The following is a 19,200-nucleotide window of genomic DNA, read 5'->3' on the forward strand; positions in this document are numbered from 1 at the left end:
CCCTGATTTCCATCTCTGGCTCCTGCCTGGGCAGAGAAAATCCTGCCAGTTTTCTGCCAAGTCATCACCTTTCCAACATGCAAATCCCTCCTAAAACCTCCCTTCTTCAGTACTGACCACATGAAATGATTTATTCTTCTGAAATATCTGCATTTTTGTCAGGGCTGGGGAGAGATGAGCCATCTCTGGAGGAACTGGGTGCTATTTGCACTGTAACCATGGTTCTTTCCCCTCATTTCTGGGTTTGTTGTGAAATAAGCTTGAGTTAAGGCATCATGTCAAGGGATTTTAGTTATTCTTGGGATGCCTTTTTGAATTCTGTATAAATAATGGGTGTTTAAACAGAAAATTGAATTGACTCAGGGGTGCAGCTAGGAAAAAAAAAGGCCCAGTTGGTTTTAAAATTCAGGAATGGAGAGGGAAAATCAAATGTTGGTGGTGACTGCCCAGGCAGATGCTCTGGAGGGAGGTGACCCTGGACCTGGATGGTTTTTTTTAGGTTCTTTCTCATCTTTCAGTGATTTCATGAACACCAGTAGAGGATTTTTTTTCTTGCTGGAAGCCACAGGGTGGATGAAAAATGGGATAAAACCCAAAATACTTTGGTTGGATCCCAGGAAGTTGCACCAGAAACCTCCTCAGGTCCTTTCCCACTTGATTTGGCTCAGAACCTTGGGTGGAGTCACAGAACTGATTAAATTAATCTTTTTTAGAACTGATTAAATTAATCTTTTTTTCTCTTTGGACAGTATTTCTGTATTTAAAGGTCCTGAAATCTGCAAATGTCACACTGCTGCTGTCTGTTTGATAAAAATGCATTTTTCTATTTGCATGTATTATCTTTTAGTAGGATTTTTTTTTTTTCTTTTTAGTTACTGCTTGTGTTCCCTCTTTGAATTATTGGGAAACATATAATAACAATAATACTAGTAATAGTAATAATAATAATTATATGAATATAGGAATATCAGGTAGCAGAAATGTTCTACCAAACCCTAAATATCTCAAGGAATCTCTGGTATAGATCCTAAAGGACAAACTGTAGGTTTGGGGCTCCTCCAGGAAGAAACTTGCCCAAACTTTCTCTTACCTGATCTATTTTAGCCATTCCTACTAAAATCCCAAACTCTGGAGATGCAGAAAGTGCCTTTTTTTTTTTTTTTTTTTTTTTTTTTTTTTTTTTTTTTACTGGTGGGATTATTGCTCTCTTTCCACACACAGTGATGGGGAAGAAGGGATCCCAAAATGAAATTACATCTGTCAGGTTGTCTTTTTTTTTTAAATTTGTGATTTGTAGAAATCAGGCAGCTCAATCTTGCCTCTTCATCCTGTGCTTCTTGGTGCAAAATGCTCAGATTTGGTTTGTTGGGAGAATTCCACTGTGCCAATATCAGCCCTCTGAGGCTTTAGGAGCTTTAGGAAACAGGTCTGGATCATTGAACATTTCTTCATTGTAAGAGCTGCCCTTAGAATATATTTATAACCTTTTTATTATTTTTTTTTAATTTTTATTTTACACCTGTAGAAGCTGTGAGCAAGAAGAAAAGATTTGCCAGTGTTTAGCAGTGGATTCAGCCTCAGATAAAATCTAAGCCCTTAATTTAAAGCAAAAGCTGATGAGGAGTTTTTCACTAAGACATTTTTCTATTGAAAACTGTAATAGCTCAGTGAATTAAATCCTGGGAGAGGCTTTTTTTTAATATCTCCTAGCAAAGAAATGGAGAAAGAGTTCAGTTTTGCTGAAGTTTTCAAAATTGCTGGAAGGAGCACGAATACTTGTGTGTCATCTCACGTGATTTAACATGATCCCAGAGCTTTGAAAACTTTCCAGGGGTGACTCAACTTTTGTAGGTGCAGTGGGTGAAAAGGGGAAAATGGAATGGGGAGACAGAGAATGGAAGGAATCAGAGGGAAGGAAGCAAATAATCCAGTTTATAGCTGAATTCAGTAATTAATAAAATGATGGTAAATAAAAGTAGCGAGAGCTCAGTGTTGGATGGGTGTTATTTCATTTTGTGATAGAGAAATCAAAACTTTTGTAAATGATATTTTGGGATCTTTGGGGCCATCTGGTTTGGGGACAGTGCTCAGAGCAGCTCAGACCAGGGGCTGGGTGACAAACCCTCGTTGTCCTGAGGTTTAAACCAAACTTGTTGTGGCTGTTGATGACAGGCTGAGCTTCCCAGAATTCTTGTTGTCCTTTCAGTGTGTGCTTCATCAACCAGGCTGTGATTAATTGCAGCAGGGCTGCTTTTAATTTGAAACAGAATCTCAGGCTGAGCTTTCCCTTGATGTACAGATCATACGTGGGCTGGCTGTGCTGATTTGTAAAAAAAATACGAATTTGCTATACAGAATATGATATATTTTAATTGTATAAATATATCTGTTAAATACATCGATTTGTCTATTTAATCAATATGTATCTATGCATATAAATGAATATTTGCTCTCTGATTCAGCCATAATCTCACCAATACTTCTGTATTGTGGAAGTCACAGGAGCCGTGTGTGAGCTCAGCTGCTTGTGGCACCCTGGCATGTGCCTGATGTGTGTCCCCTTTTCCCGGCAGTGCTGCTGAGCTGGCCCCTGCCCTGCCCTGCACAAAACCAGGCATCTGTGGCCTGTCCCTCCTGCAGCCTCCCCAGGGACCACATTTGCTGCCTGCTGGGCTGGCTCTGAGCCCTGAGCTCAGCTCCACTGCTGGGGGCTCTGAGGTGGGAGAGCAAACTGGGAACGGCTTGGTTGGGATGCTCCGAGCAGGGCTGCTGTGCATGCAGAGGTTAATTATGCCGGGTTAATTAGCTCTCCCCACGGAGCAGTGCTGAGCAGGGAGGGCATTGTCCCTCTCTGAGGTCACACCTGGAGGGGCTGGAGCACGTCCAGGGATGGGAATGGAGCATCAGGAGGGGCTGAGGGAGCTGGGAAGGGGCTCAGCCTGGAGAAAAGGGGATCAGGGGGGACCTTGTGGCTCTGCACAACTCCCTGACAGGAGGGGACAGCCCCAGGCTGGGCAGGGGAGGCTCAGGGTGGACAGCAGCAGGAATTTCCCCATGGAAAGGGTGGGCAGGGATTGGAAGTGCCCAGGAACGTTTGGTGTCCAAGGAACCCCTGGATGTGGCACTCAGAGCTCTGTGGGGATGGGGCACAGCTTGGACTTGATGATCTTGGAGGTTTTTCCCAACCTTAATGATTCCATGCATCAGTGGAGTGCCCAAATCCCAGAGGAACTGGCTCTGTCTTGGCTCTGCAGCTCAGGCTGGAAGGAATTGTTGGTTTAACTCTGCAGGTCCTGGGACCAGTCCTGGCACAGCTGGACAAAGCAGCTTTGACAAACCAACCACCTAAAACGCCCCAGGCTGCACACTGGGAGATAAAAACCTTATGAACTACTAAAATAATTTCTTTTCTGTGATATTTCAGGCTGATTTTAAGAGGAGGTGACTTCAGATATCTTCATCAACTAATCCACCCTAAAGGTGGGCATTGATTATGATGCTCACTGGGTTTTTTACAAGAGAAATACAAACAAAACCCCGAATTCTCATCTCTTGCTGCTTTGTCCCCCATTGTAACATCAGTTCAGTTCAGTGGATGCTTCACCACAGGCTCTAGAACAGGGATATTACAGTGGTTGCAAAGGAATGTAGGATTTTATGGAATTACTGGAAGTTGTGAGTCCGTTCTTGGTGATTTCTGTGTGGATTTCAGTGAAGTCCAAATTTTGGGAAGTGATTCTGATTTTAGGAAAAGACTGACAGACACTGGCACTGTGTGCAAACCAGAAACACAGATGAGGAAATTTGTGTCAGGATCTCTGTCAGGTACAGTTTAAGTTGGGATGTTTAAATAGAATTAAATAGTTTGTGGGGGAAATTCATGATAGGAATGCTGGGCTGGATCCTGGACTGGAAGCTGGTTTAACAGTCAGCAAACTGATGGGAGTCTTTCAGGGAGCTCCAATGGATTTTTGGGTCAAATTCTTCCCAACATGTGGATTATCTTACCTTGAATTACTGACAGGGGGGTTCTTACCCCTCTAAACGAGCAGAATTCAGCCTCTGTGTGGTACAAAGTGAGCTCAGTGTGGAACCTCAGTATTTTAAAACTCACTAAATTGGGGGTAATTCCTGTCAGCAAAGCAATCCTGTGCTCTGCATGGCTCCCAGCCTGAGCTGTGCCAGGAAAGGCAAAGGCACTGTCAGGTCAAGCTTTCATCTCCTGTGGAGCTTTCCTAGAGAGTCACATCCTGCAGGAGCACTCACAGGAGGAGCTTCAGGGACATCTCAGCCCATCCCCTGAGTTGTGTGGCCCCCACAGATGGGAGATAATTCACTTGACTGAAATGGTGAGGGACTCTCTCATTGTTTTATTGAGTTTACTGAGTGCAGTGAGCTCAGGGATGGGGCTTATGTGAGCAGAATCATCTCTTCCCTTCCCCTTTACAATTTCTTCTCATGCTCTTCTGGTTTCCCTTTGCTCTGGATCTTCCATATTCTTCAGAATTAAGAATTAGCCTTGTTGATTTATTTATAGATTAGTGCAGCCTGCTTTTAAAGTTGGAGAAGGAGCTGAAAAAGCAGAATTTGCTGTTCATCAACTTGAATATCTTTTCCTTTGCTCTGATAAGGAGCTCAGCTATAACCAGAACAGCAGATATGGATACAACATAATATTTAGGATATCATTTATATTTTTATTTTTAAAAACACCAAAAAAAATCCCTAACTGATTGATAATTAAGCTGCTTTACAGTTATTTTATGGTTTAAAATAGAGTAGAAATGTGCTTGTTTTTCCTTGGCCATGGTCTCAGCACTGATCCAGGAGCTCTGCACTTGTTGCCAAGGGTTGGGATTGGAGCAGCTGGGACCTGGATGTGGTGGCACTGCCACCACAGTTCCTCCTCTGTGGCCACAGGTGAATTCCTGAAAACAGCAATTTCAAAAAGAGATTTAGGAACCTGCCCTTAAAAATAACTCAGTGCTTCAGCTCAGGAGATGGCATTAATTGGAGGCAGTTAATTCTCATGGCATTCAAAGTTTTTTACTCTTTGTTGATGCTGAGCTTAGTAAATTCACCCCCTGGTTGAGTAAATCACCCCCTGGTTGAGTAAATCACCTCCTGGTTGTGCTTGGTGTCTTCTACACGTGTAAGAATAGAAATAAAAAGCCTTGGGCAGTTATGGGATGGGTCACAGGGGCTGTGTGATCATTTTGAAGGTCACCTGTGGTGTTTTGTTTGGGCAGAGATAAAGGCTGGAGCCTTCCTTGTCCCAGCTCCGGGGTGTCTGTCCAGCCCTTCTGCCCTGTTGTCCTGTTTTAATTTGGTTGGGAGCTCCTCCTAATGAGCTCTTCTTCATCCACAGTGTCCTGGGCTGGCTGTAAACTGGGATTTATCCCAAGGGCTCAAAACTCTCAGGGTCAGTGGCTCAAAGTGGCACAAGAACCTCCTGCTGGACCCAGTGACCACAGCAGAGCATTCATGAGGCCACTTTGACTTTTCTCCAGCAACAAAAGTACCAGTGGGGATTTTAAGGACAAAAAGTCACCAAAATTCCCCTGCACAAAGAGCCCAGGGGAAGGGAAAGACCCCTCTGTCCACGACACTGCTCACTTCCCACTTTGCTGCAGGAGGTGGAAAGAAGTGAGAGGACAAGCCCAGAAATGACATTTCCCTCTGCTTAAAAGGCAGAGAGAGGGGTTATCCATCCTGCTGCACCTCCAAGTTGTCTCTTTTTTTTTTTTTTTTTTGTGCTTTTATTTGCTGTTGGCTGTTATTTTGGGTCGGTGCATATGAAATATTTCATATTTCCCCAGCGTTAAGTCCTGGATTAACAGGAGGCACTGCAGCATCCGTGGGAACCAGCAGGTCCTGGATGCTGCTGTTGGTGACACATTGGTGGCCCTGCCTGCTGCCACCTGAAGGGCTCTTTACCAGCACTCCTCGTGTGTTGGAGACAGGGAAAGGAGGGGGGTTTGGGCCCACAATATTATGTCACAAAATAGAAAACACCCGACCCTGCAGCAGCTGTAATGGCATAATGGGATAAGTGCGAGGGAGAAGCAGCAGGGTATAATAGGTACTCTGAGATGGGGCCTCTGTGTTTACCTGGCTGGAAGAAAGCTGGGGAAGCAGGCCAGCACAGGGACAGTGACAGTGTAAATACTCCAGGAGGTGGCTGTGGGTGAAGTGAAAGCACAGCAATCCCGGGTGTTATATAATAAATAATAACAATAATATCTCTGCTCGGGTCTGAAAGGCTTCACCCAGCTCTGAGTGCTGCTGGGGCCTCTTTGGTGTTGGATTTCCTAATTCCTTCTCTCCTCCTGGCTCTCTAAAAGCCTCTCCGTGGTGTTTTTGTGCTTTATTATGTCTGGAGTGGAGAGCAGCTTTCATCTGCCTCTCTCCAGCCAAAAAAAGCCCTGGATTTCAGCTGCTCATAGGGCAGAGAAATGTGGATGCATGACCAAGGCTTTGGTATTTCCCATCCCTGGAAATGTCCAGGGCCAGGCTGGAACAAGCTGGGGCAGTGGGAGGTGTCCCTGCCATGGCAGGGGTGACATTGAAGGTGTGGGATGGGGAAACAGGAAATCAAACTGGGGGAAATCCCAGCACTGCCTTCCTCATCCACCCCACACAGGAGGGATTTTGCTGCAGGTCACAGAAGTCTGGGCTTGGTGATGCTTTGGTGTTGAAGTGTGGAATCTTTCAGGCCAAGACATGAATTTCTGGCACTCATAACCATTTTTAAGCTGGGTTTTCTCTGCTGCTCTTTGATGTAGGCTCAGCTTTGCTCGTGGCTTTGTGGCTTATCTACGTCCCTAATTTCACTTTTCACTTCTTTGCTGACTTAGGTGAAGATCCTCCTGTTTAAGTGATGAGTCATTTTTACTTGGATGGAAATTTGCATTTTTTTTTTTTCCACAGGGGCACTTAGGAACAGGTTAAATGAACCATTGAGATGATTGAGAGAGGGAGATGCCAGGGGAAGTGGAAATGTGTGCTCTGCTATTTTGTTCCTCTTTGCTTCAGATTGCTTTTATTCATTTAATTCCTGAGATGGGGATTGCTGAGTAGTGCCTCCCTCTGCATTGCCCCCCTTTCCTGGATTTCTTGGGCTGAGTTGGTTGGAATTCATTGATGGATTTGAAATTGTTGTTTTCCCTATAGTGGTGTGCCATCTAACAGAAAAATCCATGGTATAATTCCAGGAATTGTCAAGGTGGACTGGACTGTTGAACATGCAGAGAAAGATGCACATAGGAGTCTTTAGGAATGAAAGATGTGGAGATAAGAAGTGGGAAATTAAACTTTAAAATATATATTTTGTGGATTTTCTCAAGTGGAGCCAGTGGTTTTTAAGAGGAAAATGTAGTTTAAAAAAAATCCTTAAGTATGAAACATAATGAATTTTAGAATGATTCTAAGATCTTCCCATAGCTTTTGTGGGGAAAAAAAAATATTTTTTTTTTTTTCATGATGTGCTGAAGTACAGGTGGTCACACAAGGTCCAAAAGGAGGAGCTGAGGGGCATAACCTGACTTTGAATCTGAAATAAGGAAGAGTGATTTGTTTTTATCCCAAATATCATCCCCAAAGATAATTCTATCACCTGCCAGTCTGGAATGAGAGTTGAAATAACTGAACCATTTTGAGCAAAGATGATTTGTAAAACCATCCCCAGGCTGAGTGTGTCCTGGAGAAAAGGAAGGACCTGTTGAAATATCACTTATTAGGAGTTTGCTGCTTTTCAGTCGTAGTTAATTCTGAGCAAATGGTGTATTAATAATTGGGTTAAACCAATTCTTCCCATGGAAATGTAGGTTCTTGCCTGGCCTATTTACTGGAATACCAGGGGCTGTCCTATTTTCCAGGTGTATTCCTCTCACAGGATGCATAAATCCCGTCTCACAAAAGGGAAACTGAGGCATGGAGGGGAGAGGTGGCCTGAAAAAACGATTTTAGGGACTTGAAGGAGGCGCATTGCAAATTTTAGGCTCAAATTCCTCTTGGCACAGCCATTTCTTCTTCCAACATCTGGATCGTCCCTGGTTATTGATGGGTAATTCGGGCGGGGGTGAGAGCACGTAGAGAAATGCACGTTTAGGAGCTGGAATGGGCTGTGCTGGTGAGGGGGTGTTTTGGGAAGTGGGGTTTGTTATTAAACAGCCTCAGTGCGTGGGCACTGCCTGCGTGCTTCCCAAAATCCCGGCCTCTCCCCGGCGGTGACAAAACGGGAGCGTGGCTGCACGGAGCGACGTTTAGAAAACAAGGTTTGGAAATAACACCACACCTCCGAGCGGGTCTAATAAAAAGGGAAATCTCAAAACAGATGCTTTGGGGGACTCGGGGATAAAAACGGTGGCGACCAAAACAAAAATGCAAAAAAAAAAAAAATTAAAAAAAAAAAAGGGAATAAAACCGCTCAGCAGCTGGATGGCACCACGGCGATGGGCTCCAGCATCCTGCAGAGCTGGGAGCCGTGCCGGGATGTCACAGAGGGTTTCCATCCTTTCTGGCAGCATTTGCAGGGATTTTCTCCATCGGGACACAGAGTTTTGGAGCTCCTTTAGCATTATGGATCCCCGTGCCGTTGACCCTGGCACCTTGGCTGCCCCTCCGTGTGATGCTGCCCGCCTTTGTCCTCGCTCCCAGCCCCTTCGTGTCCCGCTCAGCCGGTGCCTTTTGTTCCTGACAAACATTGCTCATCCCATTGTCCGGGGTGTGCCCCATCCCAGCCCTTCCCAGCCGCACTCTGCCCCTCCTTCCCCCGCTCTGGGACCAGCTTTGCCTTGGCTTTTCCTTCTTTTTTTTAAATTTTATTTATTTTTTTTATTCCTCCTCCTTCTCCCCAGGGGTCTGGCTGGATTATTTCTGAAGCTGGTTTCTTTCTTCTGTGAAAGTAAGCCAGGGAAAATAGATTTAATTGTTTTGGTCGGGTTTCTTGGGCAACACCTGGGTCCTACCTTGGCTAAATCAGCATCAGTCCCTGCTTGGTTTTGATGTAAATCTGGACCACAACATCTAAATAAATTGGTTTTTTTGGGGGGGATTTTTTTTTGTTTTAATTTGCTGGGTGGTAATGCATTATATCAACCTGCCAGAAGGGATGGGGGAAAAATATTCAGGGACAATGGCAAGGATTTGGGTGCCTGATCCACTTCTCTCTGTTGCCAGAATCTGCTGAATTCAGCCTTCAAATCCAGAAAGCCAAATCCCTGTAAAACCAGGAACTGCACTCTTTTGTGGCTTTTAGGGCATTGGGGGTTCCCTGCTGCAAGTGAGAATTTGGGGATGCTGGAAAAGCAGGGATCTGGCAGCTGCGGGGTGTCCTGGAATGTCTGAGTGAGGAAAATGGGAATAGGGGCAGGAGCTGGGCACAGGGAGGGAAGGATGAGGCTGCAGCGTGGGGCAGGGAAAGATGAGCAATTCCTAATTGTCTCCTGATGAGTGCCGAGTTCAAGCTTTTCCCTTGAATTCCAAGATTTTGGCGGGATAATTGGAGACTTTGTGGGGTACCTGAAATCCAGGCCAGTCCAGGGCTTGGCTGCTCCCCCACTCGAGGAGGGGCTGGGGAAGTTTCTGCCCTGTTCTCTCTGTGTGCTGCGTTGTTGTTTCTCTCTCCAAAATTAAAAAAAAAAGAAAGAAGAATGGATGTGATTTCTGCACCAGCCCCCCCCCCACCCAGCCAGGCTGTTTGTCAGCATTTTGTTACTTTATTGGAACTTGTGGAACCTGAATCAGGTCCATCCTGCTCAGAGACCCGTTATTTTCCATTATTATTCCTTTTTGTTCCAGTATTACTTTTTCTCAGGAACTGCATTTTTTTTTTCTTTTTAATTTAGTGTAGTTTCACTTAAACCCACACTTTTCCTCCTAAAACCATCATAAATTACTCTGTTGCCACCTCGCCTCGCTGACTGCAGCTTTGTTCACATGGGATTCTTGGCGAGGAGGGGATTTTTTTTATTTTTTTTTTTTCCCCTGTCACCAGTGGGAATTGGAGTGGGGAAAGGGCAAATTTAAATTAATAATAATAAAAAAATAATAAAACCGTTAAAGGAGAACTGCTTCTGGTGCTAAAGTCACCTTTTGGTCAGTCCTGTATGTGATCCCCCTCTTCTGGTTGTCTGTGGAATTGGATACGGAGGGAAGTGGAGACGAGCACAGACAATGGGATTTGGGCAAATCCGATCATTTTTCATTTTGCTGTTTGGAACGAGGGAGCAGGATGTGATTTTTGCTGCTTTTTATGGATTCAGCCTGGTGTAAGCTGTGCTCTGTGTGAAGCTCATCCCAGCTGTATTTGACCTGACTCTGTTTTTAGTGTTTGCTGCAACTGGGGGGGACTGGTTTGTGCCTGGGAGAGGCCAAGGTGTGAAATGTGAAATGCTGCCCACGTGGTTTGCTCGTGCTTTACATTTTATTTGCCTGCATAAAAATCCTGGTGGGAAATAGGCATTTTTAGAGCCAATCCCAGGATACTCTCAGGAGGGGCTGTGAGAGGCAGGAGTAGAAAAATAAGCAAGAGGAAAAAAAAAAATCCCATCAGGTGCTGTGGATGGTCCTGGTTGCAAAGAGCAAATCTGTGGTGGAATGTGGGGTGAGGGAGTGAGATGGGATCTCAGGTTTGGAACCTCTGGGCTGGAATTATTGCAGTGTTTTTCTGGGTTTATGAACAGAGAGTTCATTTAAAAACAATTTCAAAGCCATATTTATATCCATGTCCCAGCTCCATTTTCCAGAAACTGAGTCTGATCATGAAGGTCATTAAGCACAAACGTGGTCCTGACTAATTGTCCAGCGTTTGCCATCTTGCTCCATGGTATTCCTTCCCTTTTTGCAGCAGGATCCACACTGGAGTTCATAACCTCTACCCAGATGTTTTAGAGGAGGCAGGAAAATATTGCAGGGAAGGTGTTAAATTACAGGCTGGGGTTGGAGGCCAGAGAGAGCCAAAAGCTGTGAGAGATCTCAGAATTCCCTCCTAAGGAATTCCCTTACTGCTGCCCATCCTTTCCAGGGAGAACCATGAGCTGAGGACTTTTCTCTCTTCTTTTGTCCTTCCTGGGCTCAATTTCCTGCAGTTCCTGGTGCTGGGGATTGAATGTGGATGTTGGACCCAGTGCTGAGTATAAGACAAGCCAGGGAATGTTCCTGGAGTGCAGATTCTTCTGGAATAGAAAAGTCTGCTCTGTTTATTAGGGCTGTGACCCTGAAATGGGGGTGGAAGGAGCTCTGCTGGCTCCGTGTGTGTGCTCCTGGTGCTCGGGGAGGTGTCACACAGGACTTGGTTTCACAGCTGTGTCAGCTGGGGGAGACACCTTTTCCTTAATGTGGTGGGAGGTGAGTTTTGGGATGTGTGAGTGCCAGAGCATCCAGAACACCGCGGGGTAACTTTGTCCCCTGTGCCCAAAAAAAGTATCCCATGTGCCCACCAGAAGTGTCCCCTGTGCCCACCAGAAGTGTCCCCTGTGCCCACCAGAAGTGTCCTCTTGGCCCTGGCAGGGAGGAATCAGCTCCAGGTTGATAAATGGGCTCAGGGTGATGAGATGATGTCATGAGCGTGTTTGAAATCACCTCACCCCTCTGCTTCTCCTCCTCCCCTTCCCCCTTTCTGTGCCCAGCAATCTAAAGAACAAAATCTGGGCCAAATGGTGCCTCTGGGAAATGCCACCATGCCAGGAGCAGCGGTGTCACCCTCGGAGCTGCTCTTAAATCAGGTGCCCGACGCGTTCTGGGGAAGCAGCGTGGGAGGGGGCGAGTCAAAAACTGCTGCAACCCCCGGAGAATCCACCTCCCTTTCTGCTGGGAACTTTCTGAGGAGCAATAAATTCCCTCTGGCTCTGCTCTGAATGCAGAATTGATCAGACTGCAGGAGCCAGGGGGGATCAATGGGGCTTTGGGAGGGCGCTGGAGGCGCAGCCCAGGGTGTGCCCTGAGCATCCATTTGTCCCCTGTCCCTGCTCCCTCCTCCTGCCCCAGCCTGTGGATGCCACTGGAAATTGATTTTTTTTTTTTTTTAATGAAATCCGAAGGTGAAGCGTGGCATTGGGCAGCTCAGAGCCATCTGTCCTGTCAGGGCTCCCGTTGGAGGGACGGGTGGGTATTTGGGGTTGTTCATTAGTAAAAAAAAACACAGAAATTGCACTGAAGGTGTTTTTCCCTCTGCGTGAAGGAAAATTTCCTTTGTTTTCCCTACAAAACCCATCAGGTTCTGTTCCCCTGACAGAGAAATCAGAGAAATCAGAGTGTGCTGCCCACACTCTCCAGCCACCCAAGAGCCACATCCTGCCAAGGATGCTCCCCAAAAATCCCCCAGGCACCTGCAGCATCCCCCATCCCCCACCGAGACAATTCCAGCTTCCCGGAGCCAGGGATGGCTTTTAAACCAACCCAGAGCAAGAGGAAAAGAAAGCAACAGATGCTGAGTCATCACCCAGCCCTTCTGTAGCACCGTGTTCACCCCAAAAAGCTGGAATTGGGTTGGATTTGCTGAACCTGGGAAGCGGGAGAGGATAGGAGGGCATGGAAAAAAAAAGAAAAAGGAAGCAGAGTTAAGGTGGTTTTGGTAATCTCTGTTTGATTTTCAGCACGGCTTTGTTTTTGAGTATGTATATATTTATTTTTTATTGTTTTTCTCGATTTTTTTTTTTCATTTTAATCTGTCTCAGTTGCTGCTTTTTTTGTTTTGTTTTTCTCCTTTTCTATTTTGCTGCAGTCTGTAGGCAGCTCCTCAGCCATGGCACAATCATGTAAACTGCTCTGAAGTTAAAAGCAAAAAGAGATTACATTGTCCTCCTCCTTTATTTCACGGATGCTCACAACACCTTGAAGAAATCACCGAGATTTTTTTTGGAAGGGATTCAACTCCCAGCCTGCAAACGGGAAAAGCTGCATCTTCCTTTTCTTATTCCAACCTTGCACCTCTGTTTTGAGATGATGACAAAGCCCCACAAACCCCTCTCCTGTCCCCAAAGAATCAATCAACCCCAACTAATACTTTAATGACTCCTTTTCCTACCAAGGAAACAAATTCAGGAGCACACACACACACACGCACACACACGCATGAACAACAAAAAAAAATCTATTTTTTTTTTTTTTTTTAAAAAAAAAAGGGAGCTAGAGGCTGAGGAGGACCTCGTCTGGTCAATGAAAGAAAGAGACGGATGTCTGGTGCCATGGCAATGGAGCAGGGATTACTTTGCACTGGAAAATAGGTTCTTTTTTTTTTTTTTTTTTTTTTTTTTACTCTTTTTTTTTTTTTTTTTCTATTCCAGTTTTTTTTTTTTTTTCTCAGGCAGCTAAGAGTTGTCACCGAGTCTGAGAGGCCCATTTAGAGGAAAACGAGCCTCTGAGGAGAATTGAATGCTTGCTTTCAGCGGCTGCTGCTTGAACAGTCTGCTTTGCTTTTCGGGCAAGGCAGGATGCAAACACCCAGATTTGTTTGGAGCATTTTCCCAATGCCTGTGTGTGTGCATATGTGTGTGGAGAGAGCCATAAAAATCCCAGCAACTGCGAGGAACGTACACTCATAACAAAACTGCATTTCAGTGCAAAAACTCTTTATCCTGGCCATGATTCCATGAGAATTTCTCACCTGATTGTCTGATTTTTGGGGTGTATTTAGCATTTTCTTGCCATTAGGCTGGATGTTGATCAAGATTAATTCATTCCATTGAATGAGGTCAAGACATTTTGTGACAAAAGATTTTTTTTTTTTTTTTTTGTGGAAAAGGCTGATTTCTGGAGATTCTTCACTGGGAGCATTTTCCTTCTGTCCTTCCTCCCTACCCCCAACTCTGAATCTTTCATGGTTGTTTGGTTGGTTGGTTTTGGGGTTTTTTTGGTTTTTTTTTTTTTTTTTAACAACTCACTAAGTTCCAACCTGAAGAAAATATTTAGGCCAAGACTCCATTTTTTTTTTTTTTTTAAAATCCATTTTATTTAACAAAGAAATTGGCCAATGGAAACAAACCAAAGGGATGCTATTTTCAAGTGGGGATTTTTTAGCTGCCCTTTTGAATTTCTGAACTTTGAAAGTATTTTTTGGCTGAGGTTTTTTTTTTTTTTTTTTTTTTTCTTTTTTTATTACCTCTTGGGGTGAAGGAAAGGCTTCTTGCCTGTCTGCCAGCCAAAAGATGAAGGTGTTCTCTGATCTGTGAATCATCCACCCACCAGGCTCCAGACAAGCAGATACCAAGTAGATTATTTAAAGCAGGTAAAATGGAATAAAAGACCTTCATGTGACTTTGCTGGCCTTGGCCAGGGAGTCCCAGGTGACACCTGGGGCAGCTCTTGGTGAATTCCCCTCGATTTCCCACCCCAGAATATTCCTTGGCATCACACGTGGGGATCAGGAGATAATTCCACTGCAAAATGAGATTTTCAGTGCTTTGAGCTTTCCTACATGGATTTCAGGGGAATTGGGTTGACTTCTCGTATTTTAAGGACCAGGAATTGCATTAATTTTGGATTTTGGGTGATTTAAACACACATTTCACTGATATCAACAATGGCACAAGTTGCAAAATATTTATTGATGTTGTGAGGTGACATTGCTTTTTCCCATGGTAAAACTGCCTTAACAAATGAGCCAAAAGATGTTTTTAAGATATGTTAATCTTGCTCTATATGTGCCCTGCCTTTTGCATGGCAGGGCCACATGAAAGCCTTGAAATCCTGAATTTTTTCGTGCTCTCTGTCCTTTCTGGGCTGAGTCGATGTTCTGAGCTCTGCTGTTGTAAATGGAATGTGTCTCCTTTCTCCTGTCTGCAGTGAAAAATAGCTCCTCTCTTTGATCTTCCCCTCAATTGCTAAAAAGTAACCAAAAATAATCCCCCTCTTTTTTTTTTTTTATGTTGGGGGGTAGGTGGTGAAATGTGCCAGGATTAAAAAAAAAAAATAAAATAAATGTGACCCTCCTTTTCAGCGATTACGAACTGTGAAACAGAAAATCTCTGTCCAGGTAAAAAATTTGAGTTGTCATGGCAACAGCAGGATGGCTATTTATTTTTGGATTTCCATTTTCACTGATTTATTTAACACATTGACAATCCATTTATAATGAAGAGGAATTCAAGAGGGTTTTTTGTTTCTGCCTGGGTTTGTAGCGAGCCAAGGTTGGGTTACTTTTCACCAGAGAAAATAAGCAAAGATAAAAGAGGTAAATAAAAAGGAAACCTTGTGGCTCTCGGGGGCTTTTCTTGTAGGCAAATACGGGTGCACAGGGGAGTGAAATCATCACTGACTTGTTTATTTTGTCTTTTAGTGCTGCAAAACAGAACAAAGCTTTGAGTGCAGGGCAGCTGCGAGGCACAGGAGCCACAGATGCTCACCTCCACCTGCCCTTACTGCGTGCCCAGGCTGCCAGGGAGAGGTCAGAGATCCTTTGGAAGTGATTCCTCCTCTCCATCTCCCTGCAGGAGCCGTGGGGAGCCCCCAGGGCAGGGATAAAATCCGTATTTCTCCTTTTGCTGCTGTGCTCTGTGCTCTCTCGGTGGTGTTTCTGTACAGCCCAGCCCTGCTCCAGGGCTTGGGGAGCATCTGCTGGAGTTTGAGGAGCCCAATTCTGGTTGGGTCCCAAAATTATCTAAGTGGTCTTGCCCCATTTTGGGGTGTTTGTGCCAAAATGGGCTGTGCTTTGTTCTCAGGAGGGGGTGGTTTGCCAGGCCAGGATGTGCCTGGAAGGTTTTGGTGCCTGAAGATTTGAGCCACCCCTGGATCCAGCTCTGGATCCAGGCACCCACAAAGTCAGAGGTGCCCAGGGATTTTCCTGCCTCCCAGCGGTGTGAGAGCACTTGGACAGCAGGGAAATGCAGCCAAAACCACCCAGGAAATCCCTGGAATTTAGGAATTCTCGTGTACCTTCCTCCCTGGAGATTCAATTTCTGTGCCTGCCTTTGCCATCACATTTACCTGCCAAAGCTTCGGTGTTTGGTGACTTGAAAACCTTGGAAGATTGGGAAGTTTGGGGCAGATTTTGCCAGGAGGGAGAGGTGGAATCCAAGTGGAATAACCCAGGGAGAGCCAACCCAGCAGATTGCTGCTGCAGAACCTGGCTGGGAGTGTGCAGATGAAGCAAATCTCTGCCTGGGTTTTCTCCCAGCAGTTGCTCTGCAGGGTGGCTCCTCTCTGGGATTTGTTTTCCTGCGATGGGTTTGGGTGGCTGAGATGGCTTTAAAACAACTCAGTGACAATGGTGAGATACTGGGAGAAATCTCCAATTGTTTTCTCCCCTTATTTCTGCTTGTGGCATCAATCCTGGAGGGCAGCACCTGCCCCCCAAGCTCTGCACTTCTTGAGGCCAGACCTGTTAATTTGTGAAACATGGGCTCGGTTTTAAACCAAGGCACTCCAGGAAAAGGTGAGGTTAGGGGGGGAAAAAAAATAAAAATAAAATCAAGTGTTGTTTCTGGCTGGGATCTTGAGCCTGGAGGGAGGAGAGTGTCCATCACCACTTCCCCCTTTTCTCCTGGCTGGAGCATCCAGCTTGTGAATTGTCTTTTGGGGGCTGGCAGTTTGAGATATGGGGGGGGGGGAAGGGTGGGAAAACCCAAGGAATCAACTTCCAGACATAAATACAATATGGACAAGTCATAAACATTATTAAAGCAAGTCTATCCCTGCAGGGCAGGTTTTTTTGCTCATAATGCTTTCCTGATTGCGCTTCCGCAGCGCCGGGGAAGTGAATAGCGGGGCTGATTATCCACGGCCGCGATCTACAGCAGCGGAAAACTGCTCCCTTTGTGTGCCAGCCCCGACTTTGCATATTTACTGCCACGGAGCAGCCCCGCTGCACGCCCAGCCAAACTGGAAATGGCGCTTTGGGGGCTCTCCTGGTGTCCCCTCAAAAAAAAAAAAAAAAAAAAAAAAAAATTTAAAATAAATATTCCAAGGGATATGGGGGCACAGCCCAGGCTGAGCCACCAAACAGTTGGGTGGATCAGTGGATGGGGGTTGTTGCTGCAAAGACAGAATATAAGGGAAAATAAGAATATTCATCATCATCATCACAATAATAATACTGAAAAAGGCTCTGTGACATATTAATAGAATTGTCACCAATTTATTTAAAAAAAAATCCCAAACCTGGGAGAAATCCAAGCTCTTTTACACAATATTTTCTTGGAGTTGTCCAGCTCATCTGAGGTATCCTGGAATATCCAGAGCTGCAACCCCAAGGATCAGAAGTGCCACTGATTTTGTTCAATATTCCATGTACAGTGTGGCACTGCTCACTGAGAGACTATTATTATTATTGTTATTATTATTAAATACTCTGTGACATTATTAATAACAATAATAGTAGTAATAATAAAGACTGTGACATATTAATACAATTGTCACCACTTTATTTAAAAAAAAACCCCAAACTTGGGAGAAATCCAAGCCTTTTTACACAATATTTTCTTGGAGTTGTCCAGCTCATCTGAGGTATCCTGGAATATCCAGAGCTGGAAGGATCAAAAGTGTCACTGACTTGTTCAATATTCTGAACTGCCCACGGGGAGAATCCAACTCAGATCTGTGGTCATTAATCAAAAAAAAAAAAAAAAAAAAAAAAAAAATCGGACTTTATACAAAGCTTGGTGTTGGCAGAAATATCCCATGAAAGACCCCTTGTGCTGGATCCAGCCAGAGCAGCAGAGAGTTTTTCAGCAGATGCTCAAGGTGCAGACATTTCATTATTCAATTATGACAGAATTCTCCCCAACAACTTAATGAACATTCATTTGTGATGTATTAAACCATTTTTTTCTGTTGAACATAAAGATCAGTGCTAGGAGCTATACATTCTGTGAGATAATTGCACTGTGTAATTCTGGTGCTTCAACAATTTATACTGAAATATTGATGGATATGTTCCAACATTCTTCTTTCTTCCTTTTTTCTTTTTTTTTTTAATTCTTTTTGCAAGCATATTTCATAATCTTTTAAATATCTCTCCCCTGAAAACTTTAATGTAAAGTACAAATCCTCTTATGTAAGAGAAGTTTAATGCATCTGGATATTGCTAAGCAAACAAAAGCACTTCAGAGCCATTTCTGTTCTCAGAAATAAAAGAAATTGGTAACAGAAGGTATTGTAAATATGAATTTATGAGGAACATGCAATAGCAGAAGAATATGACTAAGAAATAGTTCAGAGTTTCTCTTTAATATCAGAAATACAAAATATCTTTTCTGATTTTTCATTAGCATTACTAAGAATTAAAAAAACCCCCACAATTTTCAAATAGGAACTTATGCTAAGTGACATTTTGCATAATCTCCTTAGGAGAGGCCCTCTGGAGTTTTTCTGTGTGTGGTTCCAGCGTTGACCCAAGATTTTGAATCGAGACATGGAGATGCAGTGGGGCTGTACAGAGCAGTGAGGAGCATCTCAGAGAAGGAACCTTGCTCAGAAATGGGTTGGAAGAGTTCATTCAAGGCCTTTGAGTGTCTGCTGTGAAGATCAAATTTCAATCAAGCAAATAATAGTCATTAATAAGTGGCTAGGATAAAGGATTTTGTTGTGAATTTATAGAAACTGTGCTGAAAACTCTTGGCTTTGCTCTAGGAGGAAAATGTTGGAAGATTGCTGAGAGCTCTGCTTCACCCTCTGGCGTTAATTGGCACAGAAAATTTACCTGTAACGTGTTCTTGGTGTGGGAACAGAACATAAACTGGAGAGAAAGACCTGTGAAATCCATAAAAACTGCAGGATTTGTCACGGTGTCCTGTTCAGCTGTGAACTCACAGTGCAGTTTCTGTGTCTGGGTTTGATGCTCCCCTGAGCACACTTTGCCAGAATGGTTTTCTGGTTATTCTTTCCTACTTTCTTCTCTCTTTTGGTGCAACTTTTCCTGCACTTTTTCTCTGTCCCATCCCTGGGAGTGTCCAAGGCCAGGCTGGGTGGAGCTCTGAGCACCCTGGGCTATGGGAGGTGTCAGGGGAGTGGAACAGGATCACCATTAAGGTCCCTTCCAACCCGGGCCATTCCTGGTTCCTGCTGAGGATTTAAGGGATTTAAGTACCACTTGTCCACATAAAATTTCTGAACCCTCCTGGTTGTCCCCAGCCATGTCCTGGAAGTCCCCTGGCTGACTGTGAACCATGGATCAGCCTTTTATCCCTTCTGTTCCTTCCCTAAGCCCACAGGGCTGGGTGCTCCCTGTGGGAATGGTGACATTCCCTCACCAGGAGCTGCTCC

General features: G+C 44.5%; 1 protein-coding gene and 1 long non-coding RNA gene across 3 annotated transcripts in view; both read left to right on the top strand.

The window, feature by feature from the left end:
• The window catches only part of LOC106861813 (uncharacterized), a 132,213-nt gene that overhangs the window by 37,788 nt on the left and 75,225 nt on the right, over positions 1-19,200 (top strand). The gene's annotated exons all lie outside the window — the stretch shown is intronic.
• LOC148221356 (uncharacterized) lies at positions 13,298-16,895 on the top strand. Its single transcript, XR_015808209.1, has 2 exons — positions 13,298-16,372; positions 16,684-16,895. It is a non-coding gene; the product is annotated as an uncharacterized LOC148221356 (long non-coding RNA).

The sequence above is a fragment of the Sturnus vulgaris genome, chromosome 23 (genome assembly GCF_052056855.1).
Source record: "Sturnus vulgaris isolate bStuVul1 chromosome 23, bStuVul1.hap1, whole genome shotgun sequence".
Classification (NCBI taxonomy): domain Eukaryota; kingdom Metazoa; phylum Chordata; class Aves; order Passeriformes; family Sturnidae; genus Sturnus; species Sturnus vulgaris.